At 47.4% G+C, this 21,167-nt stretch overlaps 1 protein-coding gene across 6 annotated transcripts in view; it reads left to right on the top strand.

The window, feature by feature from the left end:
• Positions 1 to 21,167, top strand: part of QKI (QKI, KH domain containing RNA binding) — a 292,754-nt gene that overhangs the window by 97,183 nt on the left and 174,404 nt on the right. The window lies entirely within an intron of this gene.

Here is a 21,167-nt window from a genome sequence, read left to right as displayed (position 1 = left end):
TGGAGGATGCTTGCACATGGCATACAACAAGACACAGCATATAGTCGAAAGGGTATCCAGGGCGCATGCATAAATGTGCCGAACCTTCCCAAAATGGGACTTAATGATGATGCGCATGGCAAAAAAGAACCGAAGGACTGTCAACTAATGCATGCGCACTCTCTCTGCTGGAAAGACAGTGTAATTGCATAGGTATAAACAGCGCATGCGTAAGTATAGCAAAACCTCTAAGGAGAGCTTAGTAATAACGCGCAATTAGCACACTAGAAAGCACTAGAAAGCTCTGAGGCTTGCGAACAAGCGCATGCACACACTCAGGGAATAATAAAGATCTTACTAGGATAGAATACATGTAAATATTGTTGCCTAAACAAGGTAAATATGCGTATATGGGGAATACAGCCAATGAAGATATTAATATATGAAGAATATACAGCATGAATATTCATGATGATTCCTCAGCATATCTCAGACGTAGATCACCACCAGTTCATCAGATTGTTGAACCATCCTAACATTATCCCCACAGATGAAAATAAGAATATTAAAGGCTAGAAAAAATGGAAATAAAAACTAAAAACACAATACTGATAAAATCATATCCCCACCCCTAAAAAAAAAACTTCAATGGGATAACTGAACAATAAGAGAATTACTGAAAAGCACTAAAACCCAGATTTTCATTCAATCACAGTGGCACCAAGGGATTGTAACCTATAAATCCACTTGCTCTCAATCTGAGCAAGTCTTTTGCCTAAATCTCCTCCACGAGCACCCATGGATATCTGGTCAATAGCAAAAAATTTTAGACCTTTAGGATTGCATCCATGGAATTGAAAAGAATGTCTGGGTATTAAGTATTATGGGTATTATGTATGGGTAATAAGGTTGAAATACGGTCTTCGCGTTTTTGATATTGCGGATGTGCTCGCGTACACGAATTTTGAATTCCCTAGTTGTGAGACCAATATAAATCTAATGACAAGAAAAAATAGCCTTATAAATCCTTTTGAAGTACAATTTAGGAATTTCCGGATTTGAAAAATCTTTGTCCCATCATGATTTCCAAAATATTTAGTTTTCACTAAGTTTTTGCAGGCCTTACAAAGGCCACATGGAAAAAAAAAACATTGGGAGTTCTCCGTGGGTCACTAGAATTCAATTGTGGTTCACAATAGCTATGAACCAAAATGTCGCCCAAATTTAGAAGGTAAAACCTTAAGAATTGGGTCAGACAGTAGAATGTTCCAGTGCTTTTAAATCTGTGATCTAAATTGACTCCATTGCAAATTGAATGTCGTAATAATGTGTTACTTGTTGATTTTTGTCATGTTCTGTTTTAATCCAAACAGTAACCGTTCTTTCACATTTGGTGGCATTTAGGTATCCCCGTCGAATGCATCTTCTACTATAGCCACGTTCCTCAAATCGTCGAGCCATGTCTTTAGCTTGGGATTAAAATTTATCTTCCTGAGAGCAAATACGTTTTTCTTTCAAGAATTGGCCGATGGGGATACCCTGTATAGTAGACATAGGATGGGAGGAGGTGGCATGTAATAATGAGTTGGTAGATGTAGATTTTCGATACACATCACTGACTACTTCGCCAGTTTCCAAAATTTTGATTTGTATATCCAAAAATTCCACACTCCTCCCAAATGTATGGGTCAATTTGATATTGAGACCATTTTTGTTTAGATCCGAAATAAATGACTCCAACTCTCTGTCCCATCCCAAATGAACCACACATCATCAATATACCTCATCCATTCCTGGATGTAGGCTGGATGTGTGTTCGCTCTGGAAAATCATATGTTCCCAATAACCCAAAAACAGGTTAGCGTAGGAGTCAGCGCATGACGCCCTCATAGCTGTACCCTGTTGATTTAGGCAAAGCACTTGCTCAGATTGAGAGGAAGTGGATTTATAGGTTACAATCAATCCCTCTGCACCTTTCTCAAGGTTGTTGCTTAATATGGAAGTACAATAGAACGCGGGTCACAATGGACAACAGTTGCTGAGATCATGCAGGTGCTTCACACTTTGCAGTACAAGCAATCAAGGTATCGCTACCATACTGCTGCTGCAAGCTTCCCTGGGCATCTCCTACAGGCGTTCTTTCTCTCCGCCATTGTTCTGAATCTTCCACCCACCAATACCTTGATTGCTTGTACTGCAAAGTGTTAAGCACCTGCTTTATCTCAGCCACTGTTGTCCATTGTGACCCGCGTTCTCTTGTACGTAAATATTAAGCAAGCCGAAACGTTGGTGTTGCATGGTCAGGGTTCACTTTTTGCAGTTAAAAATAAAATTTTATTTGCATATACAAAATTCTCCTTTTTCCTTTCAGTGCTGGGGTTTTACCTATTCTACAGGTCTTAACCATGGCATTCAATTTTACATTGTGCGGTGTATGGTTGAGGGTCGTCTTAGAATATAATTGCCGTGCAGTTGTTACCATACCAAATAAAATGGCCTTTCTTAGACGCCGCAGTGATGGTGACCACCTTTGCCGACCTGTAACGGTCTCTTTCGGCATCCTTCTGTTTAATGCTGTGGTGCTGATGACAAATATTGAGTAGACATACTGACAGAAGCAATTGACAGACATAACTGTGCGTATACAGAAACTCCTCGTGTGTCAACACACCTCTTTCCAGTTCACATGTCTGCAGATCACGCTGTGAGGATGGATGGCCCTTTTTATGTTTATTCTTTCTGGATGACTTATTCTGGTGGCTACTTTTTATCTCTTTAGGCAGAAATGTTGACAGAGTGGAGCAAATAGGGACATTAGGAGTCTGACTCCAAGCGTAGCGAGAAATGAGCTCAGAGCTAAATATATAGGTTTGTGACATTCTAGCAGCTGTTCCAAGCCCTTCTGTTTGTTGCTGGGGTGCAGTGCCCTAAAAAAGGAAGAGAATGTATTGTAGCTCCAGGAGAAAAACCAGCAGCTGGTGGTCTTATCACTGGCGCTGACAGCTAAGGTCACATGTTTGGAAGGACAAGCATTTGCTCCAAAAGACAATGAGTCTGTTGGTGTCTGTTAGTCAGTTTTTCCAGGGTCTGGCCTTCTGGAATTAAGGGAGGCATTTCCTTATCTCCTGCTTGGTTTCATATTGGGCTGAGATCCCATTGCTTTCCACCTATTAGTAATCCACCTCCTGTGTATAGATGCCCAGAAATGTTGCTCATGCACCACTCTATGGCCACCCCCTGTGTTTCTTTTGTGTTAGGTGATGGTAATGAGAAGATCCAGAGACCTACCTTGCTTTTATCTGTCATCTCATTGAAATGCTAATATTTACCTCCTGCTCAGCCTTTCATTCTTTTGGAAGTATTGACAAGCTAGATAACACATGCAAATTGCCCATTTACCATAATTGACTGTGCTTTCTTCACTTTTGCATGATGGCAATACTTGAACTTTCCTGGGAAGGTGTTTACAGGGCTGATGCTTTGGCACTCTGGCCATTCTTCCTGCCAACCTAACACAATACCTTGAAGAAACAGGGTTTTTTGCATTTGGATTTTCAACATTTTCAAGTTTGTTTTTTTTTTTTTTTTCTCCCTTGTTAGAATTTGTGTTAGAGGGTCTCTCACCCCTAAAATACATTTTAAATGCGCTATAGAGTGATAAAGGGTCATTTACCGTATGAAAACGGAGCTCTTGCAGTTGTCACACTGGCTATGGCTAGGTTCGCACACTGCGTCTATTTGACGCTGCGTTTTTGTGCGTTTTTGGCCGCTAAAAACGCACAAACGCACCTGCGTCGAAAAAACGCATCAAAAACGCATGCGTTTTTGCCGCGATTTGGAGTGTTTTTGGCTGCGTTTTTGATCTCTGCGTTTTGCTGTGTTTTTCCAATGCATTGCATGGGCGGAAAACGCAGAAAAACGCAGGAAAGAACTGACATGTCCATTTTTTTTTTTTTAACTCAAAAACGCAGGTTAAAAAAACCAGATGTGTGCGGACAGCAAAAATGAAAACTCATAGACTTTGCTGGGGAAGCAAAGTCCTGCAGTTTTAAGGCCAAAAACGCACCCGAAAAACGCGCAAAAACGCACTGTGCGCACATAGCCTATTGGAGCTTTTTTTTTTTTTGACCCCCCCCCCCCCCACCCCCATCTTTCTATTGTTTCAGGAAAGACCTGTACATAGCCACAATAGAGCTATCTTTTGTAATAATCCTATCTTTTGTATTGAAGCGTCCAATGAGCCTGTGCAACGTTTGTGAAGGGAAGGGGAGCTGCACAATTGCCTATTGTGACTGGTCATTGTAATCCTTCCTCTTATGATAATAAGCCTGCTGAAAATTGTTAATCAAAGGACAAAGCATATTGCAAAAAAAAAAAAAAGCTTCAGTGGCCAGTATGCAAAATGTACTAATTTATATACGTGAATCTGATCTATGGTTCTTGTTTAATTAACCTCTGATTTTTTTTTTTTTTTTCTCTAATGACCGCTCTATGCATTGGGGGTAGGGTCTTTTGGTCCTCCACTTGACTTAAGACGTTATTGAAGACCTGACAATGTTATAGATTTCAGAAAATGGCAACACAACCCCAAAAACTATTACAAATTTCTGGGGGTTTTTCTACTGAAATGGAAAAAAAAAATTATACAAGTGTGAGGTTTTATTTTGCCATATTTGTACTAATCTAGAGACTCATGATTCAAAGTAAGTTTTACCACTGAATGTGCCATAAAAACATAGCAGAATGGCATTTTTATCCCAGTTCTACCGCACTTAGATTTTTTTTTTCCCTGTTTTTCAGTGCATTATATGGTAAAATTAATGATCTCCTTCAAAACTACAGCTAATGCTGCAAAAATCAAGCCGCCATACAGCTATTTGGAACGGAAAATAGAAAAGGCACAGCTCTTGGAAGATGGGGTAGAAAAAAAAATGAAAATTTGCTGCGGAGGGAAGGGGTTAAATGGAATCTGTCACTAAGTTTTTGCTACTTCATTTGAGAGCAACATAACATAGGGGCACAGATCCAGATTCCAGCTATTTATCACTTACTGAGCTGTTTGCTGTCATTTTGATAAAATCAATGTTTTTTCTGCTGCAGATCTAGCAGTTATACAGAGATGAATATGCTGGACTACCTGCAGCACGCCAAATAGTCCTCTGATAATCTCCTGCTAATTAAATAGTGATTTTATCAAAACTACACTAAGCAGCCCAGTAAGTGACACATCGCTGGAATCAGGATCTCTGCCTCTGTTGTGCTGCTCTCAGATTAGGTGGCAAAAACCTGGTAAGATTCCCTTTAAGGGACTAAAACCTGGCCCACTTTACACTATATATGGTATTAGTGGAAAATGAACGAATCAAACGCCCTACAAATTCAATAGGGTATGAATGTGTAAAGGTCCTGGACAGTGTGTGTCTTCTCTCCGTTTTGAGTCTGTCTTCTCTGCGTCTTGCACCGCCCTTCTCTGCGTCTTGCACCGCCCTTCTCTGCGTCTTGCACCGCCCTTCTCTGCGTGTTGCCCCGCCCTTCTCTGCGTGTTGCCCCGCCCTTCTCTGCCTCTTGCCCCGCCCTTCTCTGCCTCTTGCCCCGCCCTTCTCTGCCTCTTGCCCCGCCCTTCTCTGCCTCTTGCCCCGCCCTTCTCTGCCTCTTGCCCCGCCCTTCTCTGCCTCTTGCCCCGCCCTTCTCTGCCTCTTGCCCCGCCCTTCTCTGCCTCTTGCCCCGCCCTTCTCTGCCTCTTGCCCCGCCCTTCTCTGCCTCTTGCCCCGCCCTTCTCTGCCTCTTGCCCCGCCCTTCTCTGCCTCTTGCCCCGCCCTTCTCTGCCTCTTGCCCCGCCCTTCTCTGCCTCTTGCCCCGCCCTTCTCTGCCTCTTGCCCCGCCCTTCTCTGCCTCTTGCCCCGCCCTTCTCTGCCTCTTGCCCCGCCCTTCTCTGCCTCTTGCCCCGCCCTTCTCTGCCTCTTGCCCCGCCCTTCTCTGCCTCTTGCCCCGCCCTTCTCTGCCTCTTGCCCCGCCCTTCTCTGCCTCTTGCCCCGCCCTTCTCTGCCTCTTGCCCCGCCCTTCTCTGCCTCTTGCCCCGCCCTTCTCTGCCTCTTGCCCCGCCCTTCTCTGCCTCTTGCCCCGCCCTTCTCTGCCTCTTGCCCCGCCCTTCTCTGCCTCTTGCCCCGCCCTTCTCTGCCTCTTGCCCCGCCCTTCTCTGCCTCTTGCCCCGCCCTTCTCTGCCTCTTGCCCCGCCCTTCTTTCCATTTTGCGAATTGGTGAATGTCTTGGGGGTGTGTGCAAATATGTATATGACAGAATGGAGTATATGCCATCCACTGTTTTGTACACTATTATTTATGTATTTTATGTTGGATAAGTTTCTTGTAATTCAGGGAATTTATTTTTTTTTTATGTGTAAATGTATTAATTTTGTTTTATCTTTTATTTGATCGGTTTCCGCCACTTGACTCCCCACGTCTAGGCTTGGTAGCGGTGAAGACCCCAGTGTATGAGTTCAATTGATGCTGATTGGGAAGGTCAAGAGCAGGGTGGCAGGTTGCTGCTGAATCTTGCCTGCTTCTGAGCAGGCAGAACAAGCAGTCCTTGGTATCTTTGCTTTGCAGTTTTATCTTTCTCTGTATCACTCTCTAAAAGCAAATATAGAGCCACAAATGCCTACAAATAGACGCGCACAATCCCCAAGGATTACAAAATTAATTTTCATTCATATTGCGCTCTCGTCAAAAGGTCACAGCAGACTGTTCCAGGGGGCTCTGAATGATTGTCTTATCAACACGAAACTAATCTAACCAAAACAGGCCGATGCTGGCGACATCCCTCACCCCACAGAACAGGTGCGCGGAGGCTTTAGGAGCAGAGAAAAATGCATTTAACAATAATGCAGCCCAGATTAGACAAGCCGATTTAAATCCCCTAAATCTACATTATTCACATTCTACAACAGAAGCAAGGATGGCTTTAGCCATTGTTCAATACAGATTAGGATTTGCAATCACTGTGTAAATGCAATGGATCCGTGTACATGAGCTGCTGCTGAATGTCGTGTGCTGCAGCATCAGGCGGTGCTGGCTTCTTTCCGCACTCTTTCCGCACTCGTTCCGCCTTGCGTTCCCCTGGCAGCGGTCCGAGAGTCCGCCACTATTAGTAGATATATTCCAGCATTCTCATTACTCGGCAGTAAATCACAAGGAATACAATGGCTATGGAGACGTTCTGATAAAGGGCACATTATAGGGGCTGCTGGGTTCAGGTACCCCTTGTGTTGTCAGCGTCCTGCTCACTGGGGACAACGACTTGAAGCATGAGGAGCTTGGCTTGTTTTTTGTGCATTGGGGCTGTGACACAGCTTTGCGCGTGTGACTTGGAATTGAAAACTACATCTGTTTTCACCTCGGCTTGATTGATCCTGATCAGTGTTGATTTACGTGCTAGCTCTTCAGCAATCAGACATTTCCTCTCTAAGCCACGCAGGGAATAACCATGCTGTGATGGGTTTTTTTTTCTTTTTTCCTTGAACTGCTGTCCTTTTGAAAATTTACTCAAGCATAGACAAAATAAAGGCAAGGATTACACACCTCCTTTTTTCTTTTTTTTAATTTTTTTTTTCCCTCTTATTGCATCAGTCTTCTAGTGCAGCATGTACTATTATAGAGTTGTCATAGATTCTTCATCTCTTGTAAATACCATATTTATAATATACTAGAAGGTGGCCCGATTCTACGCATCGGGTATTCTAGAATTTACGTATTGTGTAGTTCATGTATGATTTTTGTTATATATATATATATATAGATGTTGTTGTGTGTAGTTACCAAGTGTTTGTGTAGGGCGCTGTACATGTTCTGAGTGTCGCGGGGGGTGAGAGCGGTGTTGTATGTGTGTTGCGTGTGTTGCGTTGTTTGTGGAGCGCTGTGTGTCTGTAGCGTTGTGTGTGTGTGTGTGTTGTGCGGTTTGTGTGTGTGTGGTGTGTTTTGGGGGAGGTATGTTTTGAGCAATGTGTGTGTTGTGCAGTATGTGCGTATATTTGTGTGTGCAGCGTTGTCTGTGTGTGTGGGTGTCTGTGTAGGGCGTTGTTTGTGATTCCTAGTGTGTGTGTGTTGTGCAGTGCGCGCGCGCGTGTGTGTGTGTTGGGGGGAGGTGTGCACCTCCCATCGTGCTGCATCCCCCATGCTGCGCACCCCCCATCGTGCTGCATCCCCCATGCTGCGCACTCCCAAACGTGCTCCATCCGCCATGCTGCGCACTCCCAAACGTGGTCCATCCGCCATGCTGCGCACTCCCAAACGTGCTCCATCCGCCATACTGCGCACTCCCCATCGTGCTGCATCCCCCATGCTGTGCACTCCCCATCGTGCTCTATCCGCCATGCTGCGCACTCCCCATCGTGCTCTATCCGCCATGCTGCGCACTCCCCATCGTGCTCTATCCGCCATGCTGCACACTCCCAAACGTGCTCCATCCACCATGCTGCGCACTCCCAAACGTGCTCCATCCGCCATGCTGCGCACCCTCTATCATGCTCCATCCGCCATGCTGCGCACTCCCAAACGTGCTCCACCCGCCATGCTGCGCACTCCCAAACGTGCTCCATCCGCCATGCTGCGCACTCCCAAACGTGCTCCATCCGCCATGCTGCGCACTCCCAAACGTGCTCCATCCGCCATGCTGCGCACTCCCAAACGTGGTCCATCCGCCTTGCTGCGCACTCCCAAACGTGCTCCATCCGCCATGCTGCGCACTCCCAAACGTGCTCCATCCGCCATACTGCGCACTCCCCATCGTGCACCATCCGGCATGCTGCGCACTCCCAAACGTGCTCCATCCGCCATGCTGCGCACTCCCAAACGTGCTCCATCCGCCATGCTGCGCACTCCCAAACGTGCTCCATCCGCCATGCTGCGCACTCCCAAACGTGCTCCATCCGCCATGCTGCGCACTCCCAAACGTGCTCCATCCGCCATGCTGCGCACTCCCAAACGTGCTCCATCCGCCATGCTGCGCACTCCCAAACGTGCTCCATCCGCCATGCTGCGCACTCCCAAACGTGCTCCATCCGCCATGCTGCGCACTCCCAAACGTGGTCCATCCGCCATGCTGCGCACTCCCAAACGTGGTCCATCCGCCATGCTGCGCACTCCCCATCGTGCACCATCCGGCATGCTGCGCACTCCCAAACGTGCTCCATCCGCCATGCTGCGCACTCCCAAACGTGCTCCATCAGCCATGCTGCGCACTCCCAAACGTGCTCCATCCGCCATGCTGCGCACTCCCAAACGTGCTCCATCCGCCATGCTGCGCACTCCCAAACGTGCTCCATCCGCCATGCTGCGCACTCCCAAACGTGGTCCATCCGCCATGCTGCGCACTCCCAAACGTGCTCCATCCGCCATGCTGCGCACTCCCAAACGTGCTCCATCCGCCATACTGCGCACTCCCAAACGTGCTCCATCCGCCATACTGCGCACTCCCCATCGTGCACCATCCGGCATGCTGCGCACTCCCAAACGTGCTCCATCCGTCATGCTGCGCACTCCCAAACGTGCTCCATCCGTCATGCGGCGCACTCCCAAACGTGCTCCATCCGCCATGCTGCGCACTCCCAAACGTGCTCCATCCGCCATGCTGCGCACCCCCCATCATGCTCCATCCGCTTGGGAGTGCGCAGCATGCCGGATGGTGCACGATGGGGAGTGCGCAGCATGGCGGATGGAGCACGTTTGGGAGTGCGCAGCATGGCGGATGGACCACGTTTGGGAGTGCGCAGCATGGCGGATGGACCACGTTTGGGAGTGCGCAGCATGGCGGATGGACCACGTTTGGGAGTGCGCAGCATGGCGGATGGACCACGTTTGGGAGTGCGCAGCATGGCGGATGGAGCACGTTTGGGAGTGCGCAGCATGGCGGATGGAGCATGATGGGGGGTGCGCAGCATGGCGGATGGAGCACGTTTGGGAGTGCGCAGCATGGCGGATGGAGCACTTTTGGGAGTGTGCAGCATGGCGGATAGAGCACGATGGGGAGTGCGCAGCATGGCGGATGGAGCACGTTTGGGAGTGCGCAGCATGGCGGATGGACCACGTTTGGGAGTGTGCAGCATGGCGGATAGAGCACGATGGGGGGTGCGCAGCATGGCGGATGGAGCACGTTTGGGAGTGCGCAGCATGGCGGATGGAGCACGTTTGGGAGTGTGCAGCATGGCGGATAGAGCACGATGGGGAGTGCGCAGTATGGCGGATGGAGCACGTTTGGGAGTGCGCAGCATGGCGGATGGAGCACGTTTGGGAGTGCGCAGCATGGGGGATGCAGCACGATGGGGAGTGCGCAGTATGGCGGATGGAGCACGTTTGCTCAGCCTCTCTCCTTCCAGCCTCCCTCAGCATCAGCCTCCCCCTCCCAGCCTTCCCCAAGATCAGCCTCTCTGCTCCCAGCCTCCTCCAGCACGCCGTGCTCCTCTGCCGACACTCACCCACACCCGATCGCATCCACTCACCCACACCCGATCGCATCCACTCACCCACACACCCGATCGCATCCACTCACCCACACAACCGATCGCATCCACTCACCCACACAACCGATCGCATCCACTCACCCACACAACCGATCGCATCCACTCACCCACACAACCGATCGCATCCACTCACCCACACACCCGATCGCATCCACTCACCCACACAACCGATCGCATCCACTCACCCACACAACCGATCGCATCCACTCACCCACACAACCGATCGCATCCACTCACCCACACAACCGATCGCATCCACTCACACACACCCGATCGCATACACTCACACACACAGACACTGACGATATTGCACATACGCGCTGATACTCACAACATCCGGGGATATCACATGCTTCTGGCCATGTGATCCTCCGTCAGGTCCTGGAAGCTCACAGCACAATATCGCCGCCGAGAAGCAAGCGATATCCCAGGATGTTGTGATGTGTGAGGTATGTGTGAGTGTGATCTGATTTGTGTGTGTGTGCTGTTATGTTATGTATGTTCCGCAGCTGCAGGACCTTGATGTGTGGATGCGATGTGATGTATGTGTGAGGTGTGTGTGAGAGTGAGTGTGAGCCGGTGTACACTGGTAACTATGATACACATCGGGTAACTAAGGGACCTTAGTTACCCGATGTGTATAATGGTTACCAGCTTTCACGGCCTCCGTTAAGATCCCAGCATCGCAAGGTTATGTCTGGCGCTGCCGGGATCCTGACGGAGCCGGTGTAGAAGCAAGCGATATCCCAGCATGTTGTGATGTGTGAGGTGTGTGTGAGAGTGAGTGTGAGAGTGAGTGTGATCTGATGTGTGTGTACTCACCTGGGAATCGGAGCCCCGTGTCAGTTGGGCGGCCAGAGCGAGCGTGCATTGCGTGAGGGGGGCGGGGCCTGCAGAGAGCCGGGGCGAGAGGCCAATCCGTGGGGGGGGGCGGGGCCATGGCGAGCCCAGCGGCGAATCAGCTTTGTGTCACCGTAAGGACACAATTTCGGAGCATGACAGACAGACAGACAGAATAAGGCAATTATATATATAGATAGTCTATTCAGAATTGTTGGCATAACCTAAAATTGTATAGCAAGCCTACAGAGTTAAATGGCTTTTCTCACAGGATTTTGACATATCAACTGATAATGCCTTAAATGTCTGATGGGGACCGAGTGCAATAGAATTTGGGATTTAGGAAGGGTATTGGCAAAGCTCTACACCACATAACTAAACATAAATGTGATCAAATATAACCATAAATCTATGTATGTATATATGTGTATGTATGTGTGTATCTAATTGCCTTATTCTGTGTGTGTGTGTGTGTATCTAATTGCCTTATTCTGTCTGTGTGTGTATCTAATTGCCTTATTCTATCTGTGTGTGTGTGTGTATCTAATTGCCTTATTCTGTCTTGCTCCAAAATTGTGTCCTTACAGTGACAACCGTCGGATTGGCCGCTGGGCTCGGCCTGGCCCCGCCCCCACATGGATTGGCCGTTTATCCAGGCCACGCCCCTCACGCAGCGCTGCTAGGCCACGCCCCCTCATACTATGTCACTAGGCCACACCCCTCACAATATGGCGCTAGGCCACGCCCCTCACACTATGGTGCTAGGCCACACCCTTCACACTGCCGCTAGACCACGCCCCCTCACACTATGGTGCTAGGCCACACCCTTCACACTGCCACTAGACCACGCCCCTCACACTATGGCGCTAGGCCACGCCCCTCACTATGGCGCTAGGCCACGCCCCTCACAATGTGGCACTAGGCCACGCGCCCCACTATGCCGCTAGGCCTCGCCCCCCACTATGCCGCTAGGCCACGCCCCCCGCACACGTTGGGCACCTGTACACCTCCCCCCAGGACAACTCTTCCCTTTATACTCCTATTATACTCCTTTCTGAGGGGTTTGCAGCATGGGGGATGAAGCACGATGGGGGGTGAAGCATGGGGGGATGCAGCACGATGTGGGGTGCAGCATGGGGGGTGGACCATGATGGGGGGTGCCCAGAATGGGGGGATGAAACACGATGGGGGGGTTCGCAGCATGGGGGATGGAGCACGATGGGGGGTGCAGCATGGGGGATGGAGCACGATGGGGGGTGCAGCATGGGGGATGGAGCACGATGGGGGGTGCCCAGAATGGGGGGGATGAAACACGATGGGGGGTGCCCAGAATGGGGGGATGAAACACGATGGGGGGGTGCACAGCATGGGGGATGGAGCACGATGGGGGTGTGCAGCATGGGGGATGGAGCACGATGGGGAATGCACACCTCCCCCCAAAACACACACGCACCTCACAACACACCACACACACTGGGAAACACAGACACCCACACACAGACGCCGCACACACACAACACACAAACACCGCGGCTCACACAAATATACGCACATACCGCGCAACACACACACAGTGCACAATACATACCTCCCCCCAAAACACACACACACGCACCCCACACGCACATAAACTGTGCACCACACACAGCACCACACACAGACAACACTGCAGACACATAGCGCTCCACAAACAACGCAACACACACAATGAAACACAAACAACACCGCTCTCACCCCCCCCACCCAGACAACACCCAGAACATTTACAGCGCCCTACACACACTGGCAACTACACACAACAACATATATATATATATATATATATATTATAATCTTCACAATAATTAAGAAGATAACGGAGGGAAACCACAATCAGACATCCGGTGGATGCAATTCATTTTGAGAACAGGTACAAATAGATTAACACCACTGTATAAATGTTAAAACATACGTGCCTGTTCATGATCCTCAAATAGAGAAGATATACTGATAATATAGCAATTAGTCATATATAAATAACAGGTCAAATTATGCTGTATAAGTGACATTGCCCAAAGAAAAAAAAATATAGATAAAGGCGCAAGGAAAATACCTTGGTCACAATAGCAAATCAGTGGGCAGTGTAAACATAAGTCCTGACTGGATTCTAATCAGCCGAATTTAACAGAGTGTGAGGGAATATACCGTATTTTTCGGATTATAAGACGCACTTTTCCTCTAAAAAATTTGGGAGGAAAATGAGGGGTGCGTCTTAAAATCCGAATATAGCTTTACCTGGGGGTCCTGCGTGCAAGCGGCCGGGTACCTGCGCTTGCGTGCGGGTGACAGCCGGGTACCTGTGGCTGCGTGCGCGTGGCAGTCGGGTGCCTGTGCATTCGTGGGGGCGGCAGCCGCCACCGACAGGCACCCGGCTGCCGCCCGCAAGCAGGCACAGGCACCCGACTGGCGCCAGCACGCAGCCACAGGTACCCGGCTGCCACCCGCAAGCATGCAGGGTGTGCAGGCCACCTGCTGGCTGCCACTCTGTGCGTGCGGGCTGCTGTGGAGCAGGTTACCCAGTTTGTCCGCGGTCCCAGTTTCAAATGATTGCACCGGGAGCGGGCGCGTGCACAGATCGAGCTTTTGGATGAAAGCTCCATCTGCGCATGCGCCGCTCCAGGCGCCATCATTTGAACCGGGACCGTGGACACTGGGACACGCACTGCACTGACCTGCTGCACGACTCACCTGCCGCCGCTGCTGCCACCACCACGGACCCCTCGGCTCCTGCCACCACGGACCCCTCGGCTCCTGCCACCACGGACCCCGCGGCTCCTGCCACCACGGACCCCGCGGCTCCTGCCACCACGGACCCCGCCGCCACTGACCCGCCGCGCCTGCCAGCACAACCTCTGCCCCCGCTTCACCACCACTGCTGCCCCCCTCCGGTAAGAGAACACCGGAGTATAAGACGGACCCCATTTTTATTTTTTTACCTTTTTTTATGTCTAAATTTGGGGTGTGTCATATAATCCGGTGCGCCTTATAAAGCGAAAAATACGGTATGTTAACCCATAGTGAAAGATGAAACCACGATGTGCAGCAATAAAGTATTCACTCGGGCACAGCGGCTGCCTGCAACCAAAGTGATGGTCAGTATATACACATAAATGAGCAAAGCTAGAAAGAATAAATATACAAAGCGAGATATACCTGGAGCTAAACAGCAGTGATGAGGTCAGCCGGGCACACTGACTGCCCTACACGCGTTTCAGCTATGCCTTCGTCAAGGGGCAAGGCTAAGGTAAGAAGAATGCTTTTGAAATCTGCGCAGTGCGGTGACTCATTTAGTGACACATGCGTCACCATAACAACCTGACGTATTCATGTAACACATATTCACATAGTCTACCTTCTTAGTATGCATATGAAGTCAGGAGAGTGAGCCATTGGCAGAGTTCTGCTACAACTATTGCATTTGTATCACTTGTGTGGACTAATTTAACACTCCCATACACTTTAGATAGTTGTCGGCAGAACGATAAGCGCTTTCTTGGCCTGAGCTTTCTAGACAACCTCTCTGTTGGCGTCTAAATCTTTGAAAATGAAAGGGATATGTTCTCCGAAATCTGACTTGCTGGTTCCTTCTGTCCTCCAAAAGATGTCTGGAGAGAGTTGGGAGGGCCCCATATACATTAGACTGTCTGTCAAGCTGTTGACATCTGGGCTTCAATGATGGTAGTGTATTTTAGATGGGGTCTTTTGTTCAAGGATCTTGATTAGTCATGACCGGGAAATCTGCAAGGCAAGTGATCTTAGGCCCCTTTAACACATCAGTTTTTTGCCATCCGTTACAATCCGTTTTCTCGACGGATCCGTCGCAGATTGTGGCTAAACTGATGAGACCGATCCGTTTTTTTTGACATATCCGACTAGCTGGGGTCTAAATAATAAATTGGAGCATGCTCAATTAAAATAATCTGAATCCGTCGCCGTATTCCGTCATTTGACGAATCCTGCGCCCATAGGCTTCCATTCTACCAAACAACGGACGGCGACGGATCCGTCACTTTCATTTTTTTTTGACGTACACAAAACACGTTACTTTGGCCGTCGTCTCCATCCGACGGACAAACATTTTTCGATGGATCCGTCCAACAACGGATGGAATTTGAGGCAATCCGTCACTAATACAAGTCGATGAGAAAAAATGGATTCAGCGGCATTAGTCGCCGGATCCATTTTATTTTTTTTTTTTTTTAAATTTGACGGATAGTGACTGATGGCAAAAAACTGTGTGAAAGGAGCCTTATAAAAGGTCAGATTATGCATTCAGCAGTCCAAGGTCGCTATGATGGTAGTCCTTGATTGTTACCCAGCTCTCTTATAGAGAATAGAAGATGGCTCAAGGATTGACTCATTTGTTGCAATGTTCTATTTTCAAACTAAATTCTCTGAATTTGGCCTTTTCTGTCTAAGGTTAATCCTCGTCTGTGTTTCATTGATAGGACGAAATTAGCATTCACTGTCCAGCAGACAAATATGAGTATCTTGATACTTTTTTTTTGTCTTGGTGTTAGATAGGTAACAATATATCATATTTATCGTCTTGCTTGTTAAACTTCTAAGAGCACGGTTTTAAAAGGGCATTTAGAAGTGTTATCTTCAGAGCAAAAGTGCTTTAGAAGGATGTGGTCTCAGTGCCCTTGTCTGAGGGACATTACAGGTTCACAGTGTCAATGACTGCGATATCCCTGCGTGTAATTAAAAACCCAAATTGTCATATAATATTGATGTTTATATTTAGACGCAGACACACTAGCACTGTGCAAGTCGTCTGTATTAAGCATTTATAGACTATGGAGTTCGGAGCTGGCTTCCGGTGCATTTATAAATCTGGCTTCTGTGTTGTCTGGCCTCACTATCGTAGGATCACACTTATTTTGTCATATTAACATCCCTTCTTTCGTGCTTTTAGTTTGAAGATCCGAATCATAACCTGAAGCTCATGGGTCCTGATGCAAAACCATCTGTACCAAGCGCATTTTGGGCTGTTTTTACATGCATCAGATTTGTTATAGAATTTTTTGACTGTCCTCAAATACAGATACAGTGCTTAGCATAAATGAGTACCCTCCCTTTTGAAAAGAAAGATTTTAATAAATATCTCACTGGACACCAGAACCATTTCCAAAATTTTGACGAGTTTCATACAACATTTTGTTAACTCATAACATGAAAGTAAAATTAATAATATAACTTTCATTACACAAGCTTCAGTTTTACTTAAATTAGTTGATGCAAAAATGAATAAATTCCACATAAACTACTACATCTAGTATTTTGTATGATTTCCATGATTTTAAGGACAACAGTCTTCTAGCTATGGCATGAAAAAGCTTTAGAGCAGAGGTCCCCAACCTTTTTTTTGCCTTGAGCCACATTTGACTTTGAAATTGTACGAGAGCCACATTGTAAAGATGAAGACCTAGTCAAAGCCAATTTAGCAGTAGAAAACCGGAAACAACAATTGGAAATAATCATTCCCATATTGATATCTGACAAAAAGTGACCTCCATACACATCCACTACCCCAAGACCAATAATACCGCATACAAGGGAGAAATAACGTCACATCGTGACCAAACAACATATTACCACCATATAGTGACCGAACACATCCACCTACAAGGAGAAATACCACGATACTTGGACCAGATAACATATTAACACATAGTGATCAAATACAAACACAAACAAGTGAGTAATACCACTGCACCATAATTAGATCATGTAGTAACCGAATATTACCACATAGAAGGGAGAAATACTGCAACACTATGACCACACCACATAATGACCAAATACCACACATTAGAAACAAATACCACCACACCGTCACCAGACCACATATTACTACCACACAGGGATGTATAATACTACAATGATTATCATTAATAAAAACCACAATACTAATAACACTAATATTACTATCAGTGCCATTAAACAGGAGCTCTGTATATAGTGTCAGTGTACAGGTAATAGTGATCACCAGTGACATTATACACAGGAGTTTTGTATATATAGTGTATAGTGTGTGTACATGTAATACTCTTACCAGTGACTTCTCTAGCTGGTTATTCATCTTCGCTTTTCCCCTTCATCTGGTGCTGACTACAATCACTTATTTCTGCCAGGACGCGACTCTGCCGAAAATATGTAACCTATAGCTGATCACCCCCAGAGCACAGTCCTCACTTTTTTACCAATATCTATACTACATCAGACTTTTGTTCCCCCATGGAAAATTATAAAATCAAAATAAAATTATATTTCATCAGTAATAATGTCACTTAAATTGCCCCTACAGTAATTATGCCCCACTTGCCACCACAAACCATTAATGTATGTCAATTATTCTGGCCCCATATAGTAATTATGTCCCTCATCCTGGCCCCTTTTATTTAATAATCTCTCAAATCCTGGCCCCCTTTATTTAATGTCTGGGGAAACAAGTGGAATCAGAAGGGGTTGTTAATTGCTTCCTGTACAAATATCCCCCTACACACTTCTCTTCACCAAAATATCCCCACAAACTGCTCCTTTCCATAATGTCCCAAAACTTGCCCTTTTTATACCGTATTTTTCGGACTATAAGACTCACTTTTTTCCCCCAAATGTTGGGGGAAAGTGGAGGGTGCGTTTTATAGTCTGAATGTAGGGCTGCGGGGAATGAGGGTGCTGCAGTGGCGCGGGTCATCGGAGGCATGAGCAGGCTGCCGCAGCGCCTACCGTAACCACGCGAGCCCGCTCATTTCGTATGCACGCCCATCATCTCGCCCATCTCTCAGCGCTGAAGCTGGCGCTTGACAGGTGGGCAGAATGATGGGCGCTGGATGTGCACATACTAAACAGCCGGGACGCATGATCACCCCTTGCAAATACAGCCTGAAGTGATCATGTGCGGCTGTATTCACTGCCTCCCATGCATCATCATCAGTGCGGGGTGCAGTGAATCAGTATACTCACCCGTCACCGTTCCCCTGCAGCATCGCTAGTCCTCCTGTCTGCCGGCCGCAGCTGTATGTGGAGATTAGTTGTGCGCAGATCGATGACATCATCACTGTGCGCACATGTACACACACACAGCCGCAGTGGCACAGACATGAGGATGAGCGATGCTGCAGGGATCGAGGCCGGCTCCACACAGGTCTGCGGCACTGCTGCTGGCACAGACTGGAGAATGAGCAATGCTGCGTGAAGCGAGGAAAGGTGAGTATGAACGTTAATTTTTTTTTGTGTGCCACAGGATGCGGCCATACCCCAGGATGGGGTATATAGCAGGATGCGGCCATATGTCAGGATCGGGTATATAACAGGATGGGAGCACATACCAGGACGGCAGTATATAGCAGGATGGGGGCTTTACCAGGATGAGGGATATATATATCCAAGGCAGGAGGATCATTACCAGGATGGGGCACCTTAATAGAGAATTTGGGACATTACCCCCATAAAAGTGTCAGCAGCAGATCCTCGCCCCATAACAGTGTGTCATGACCACATTTTTTGCTTAAAATTTTATTTTTCTCCTCTAAAACCAGGGTGCATCTTATGGTCTTATAGTTCGAAAAATACGGTAATATTTCCCCCATACTACATCTCTGCATAAATCCCCCCCCCCTCATTATACTACCACCTTTCACAATCTCCTTTATAATTGCCTAATAATGACCCCCATTACCCCATATTGTCCAAATCAATTTGTTCCATAATGTTATCATTGCCCCAAAATGTCCCTCATTGACCCATAATGTGCCAATTTGCCTCATGATGTCCCCATTACCCCATAATGTTTCTCATTCCCCCACAATGTCCCAATTTAATCTTTAATATCCCCCACTGCCCTATTATGTCCCAAATTGCTTCCTAATGCCCCCCATTTCCCCATAATGTCCCAGTACGCTCCATAATGTTCTCCTCATTGCCCCAAAATGTCCCAATTTGTTTTATAACGTCCCCCACTGCTCTATAATGTCCCAATATGCGCTTTAATATCCCCCACTCACCCATAATGTCCCACATTGCCCCATAATGTCCCTTGTAAAGTAATAACGCTCCTATCCCACCACAGCCCCCTCATCTAAAATTATTGTGCATGTCCTGTTTGGCTCCGACTGGAGCGTTTTCCTGTGCCTGCGCGTCGTCCTGCTCTTCTCTGCAGCCCCGATCATGACTGTATGTCAGTGTGGGGCTGAAGCACCCTCCTATGCCTCAGTCCTGACGCCGCACTATTCAAATGTATGCCCACCTGAAAGACGCACATACATTTGAATAGAGGCACGGTCTCCAGGTCCTTGACACCACATGTGCGGGCCTGCACTCACTGTGCGTTAAGACCTTAGGCGAGTCACATGACTCACATGACTGTGATGTCACCAAAGGTCATTCTGCAACTGCGGAAACTTCAGTGATCGTGCAGAACTTGTACTATCACTGTAGTTTATGATTTAATTTAAAGGCTGGGGGCCCCTGAAATCGTGGGGGCCCTGGATCAGCTGCCCATTTTGACTACCAATAAACGCCAGCCCTGAGAAACAGATGGCCCCACAGCACTGTACAGCTACACTTCCGGTGACCCACATGTGGCTCGCAAGCTGCGGGTTGGGGACCTCTGCTTTTAGAGCCTGGATGCTGGATGGAGTGGTGTTCTCTTGCCTCTTCAGAATTCCCCATAGGTGTTTGGTTAGGCTCAGATATTAGTCCACTGAATTGCTTTCACCCTGTTATTCAGAAATGCAGCAGTGGCCTTGGATGTGTATCCTGGATCATTCATATTGGAAAAGTTGACATCTCCCAAAGGAATAGTGATTGTAGCATCTACTCTTTCAATATAGAGCAGTACATTTGGGAATTCATGATACAGTCAATGAAATGTAGCTCCTTGATACCAGGAGCCCCACATAAAAACACTGCCATCATCATGTTTCACTATGGAGTATGCATTTAGAAAAATGAATTTTCATAGGAGTACCCGAATGACTGGTTGTCATGAAGGCTAGTAGTCTTTAGTGTGCCTATTGGCACCCTGCAATCCCATGGCAGGGAGGCAGATTGGCAGTTTGGCTCACACCCCCCAGGCTGTGCGCTTTTAAATGGCGCTGTCACAGATTGACATAAGCATGTTACAGGTTAACAGCCACAGATGGGAATCGTCTAATGGGAAAGATGCAGACTCAGCAGCTGACCATGCATCAAAGACAGGGAGACTGTGTGATATACCAGTACTTTATATGTTGTTAAGAGGTTAAATTTAACATTTAGTCCAATAATACATAATCTGGCTAAGGATTCATTAGTTCAAGTGTATGCAATCTCTGTCCACCCAGCCTGACTTTCAGCTGTAGCTTGTACTGAGCAGTGTGAGATTTCAGCAGAAAAGTCTGAGGAGCTGTCAATCATACTAGCAGGCAAAACTGTTAAAAATGGTTGTACAACTATTCTAACCTTGATATTTAAACTAAGTATAATATCTTTTTACCCATGTAGACTGTTTGCTAAGAAGTCTGGACAGATCGGTTTCATACAAGTGTCGATGGATAGTTGCTGGTTACCTATTGTGGGTCAAAATCTGCCCTTGTAAATCCACATTGTGTGAGCCCTTAATATACGAGTCTTCTTTTTTTTATGATGTTAGGCCAGGCCCAAGTTAACAAAGAGCTCAATGGAATATGATTTTCTGGCTCTGAATATGTTAGTTTATAACACTTGATAAAATGGATGAGCATGTAGTTATTCTTGCATTTTTCTTTGTTTAATAACTGTCCAGGTTCTAACAATGGCTTTCCTTTTTTTA

Source organism: Anomaloglossus baeobatrachus, chromosome 3 (genome assembly GCF_048569485.1).
Source record: "Anomaloglossus baeobatrachus isolate aAnoBae1 chromosome 3, aAnoBae1.hap1, whole genome shotgun sequence".
Lineage (NCBI taxonomy): Eukaryota > Metazoa > Chordata > Amphibia > Anura > Aromobatidae > Anomaloglossus > Anomaloglossus baeobatrachus.
The sequence above is the reverse complement of the archived record's forward strand: the minus strand, read 5'-3'. Positions and strand labels throughout refer to the sequence as shown.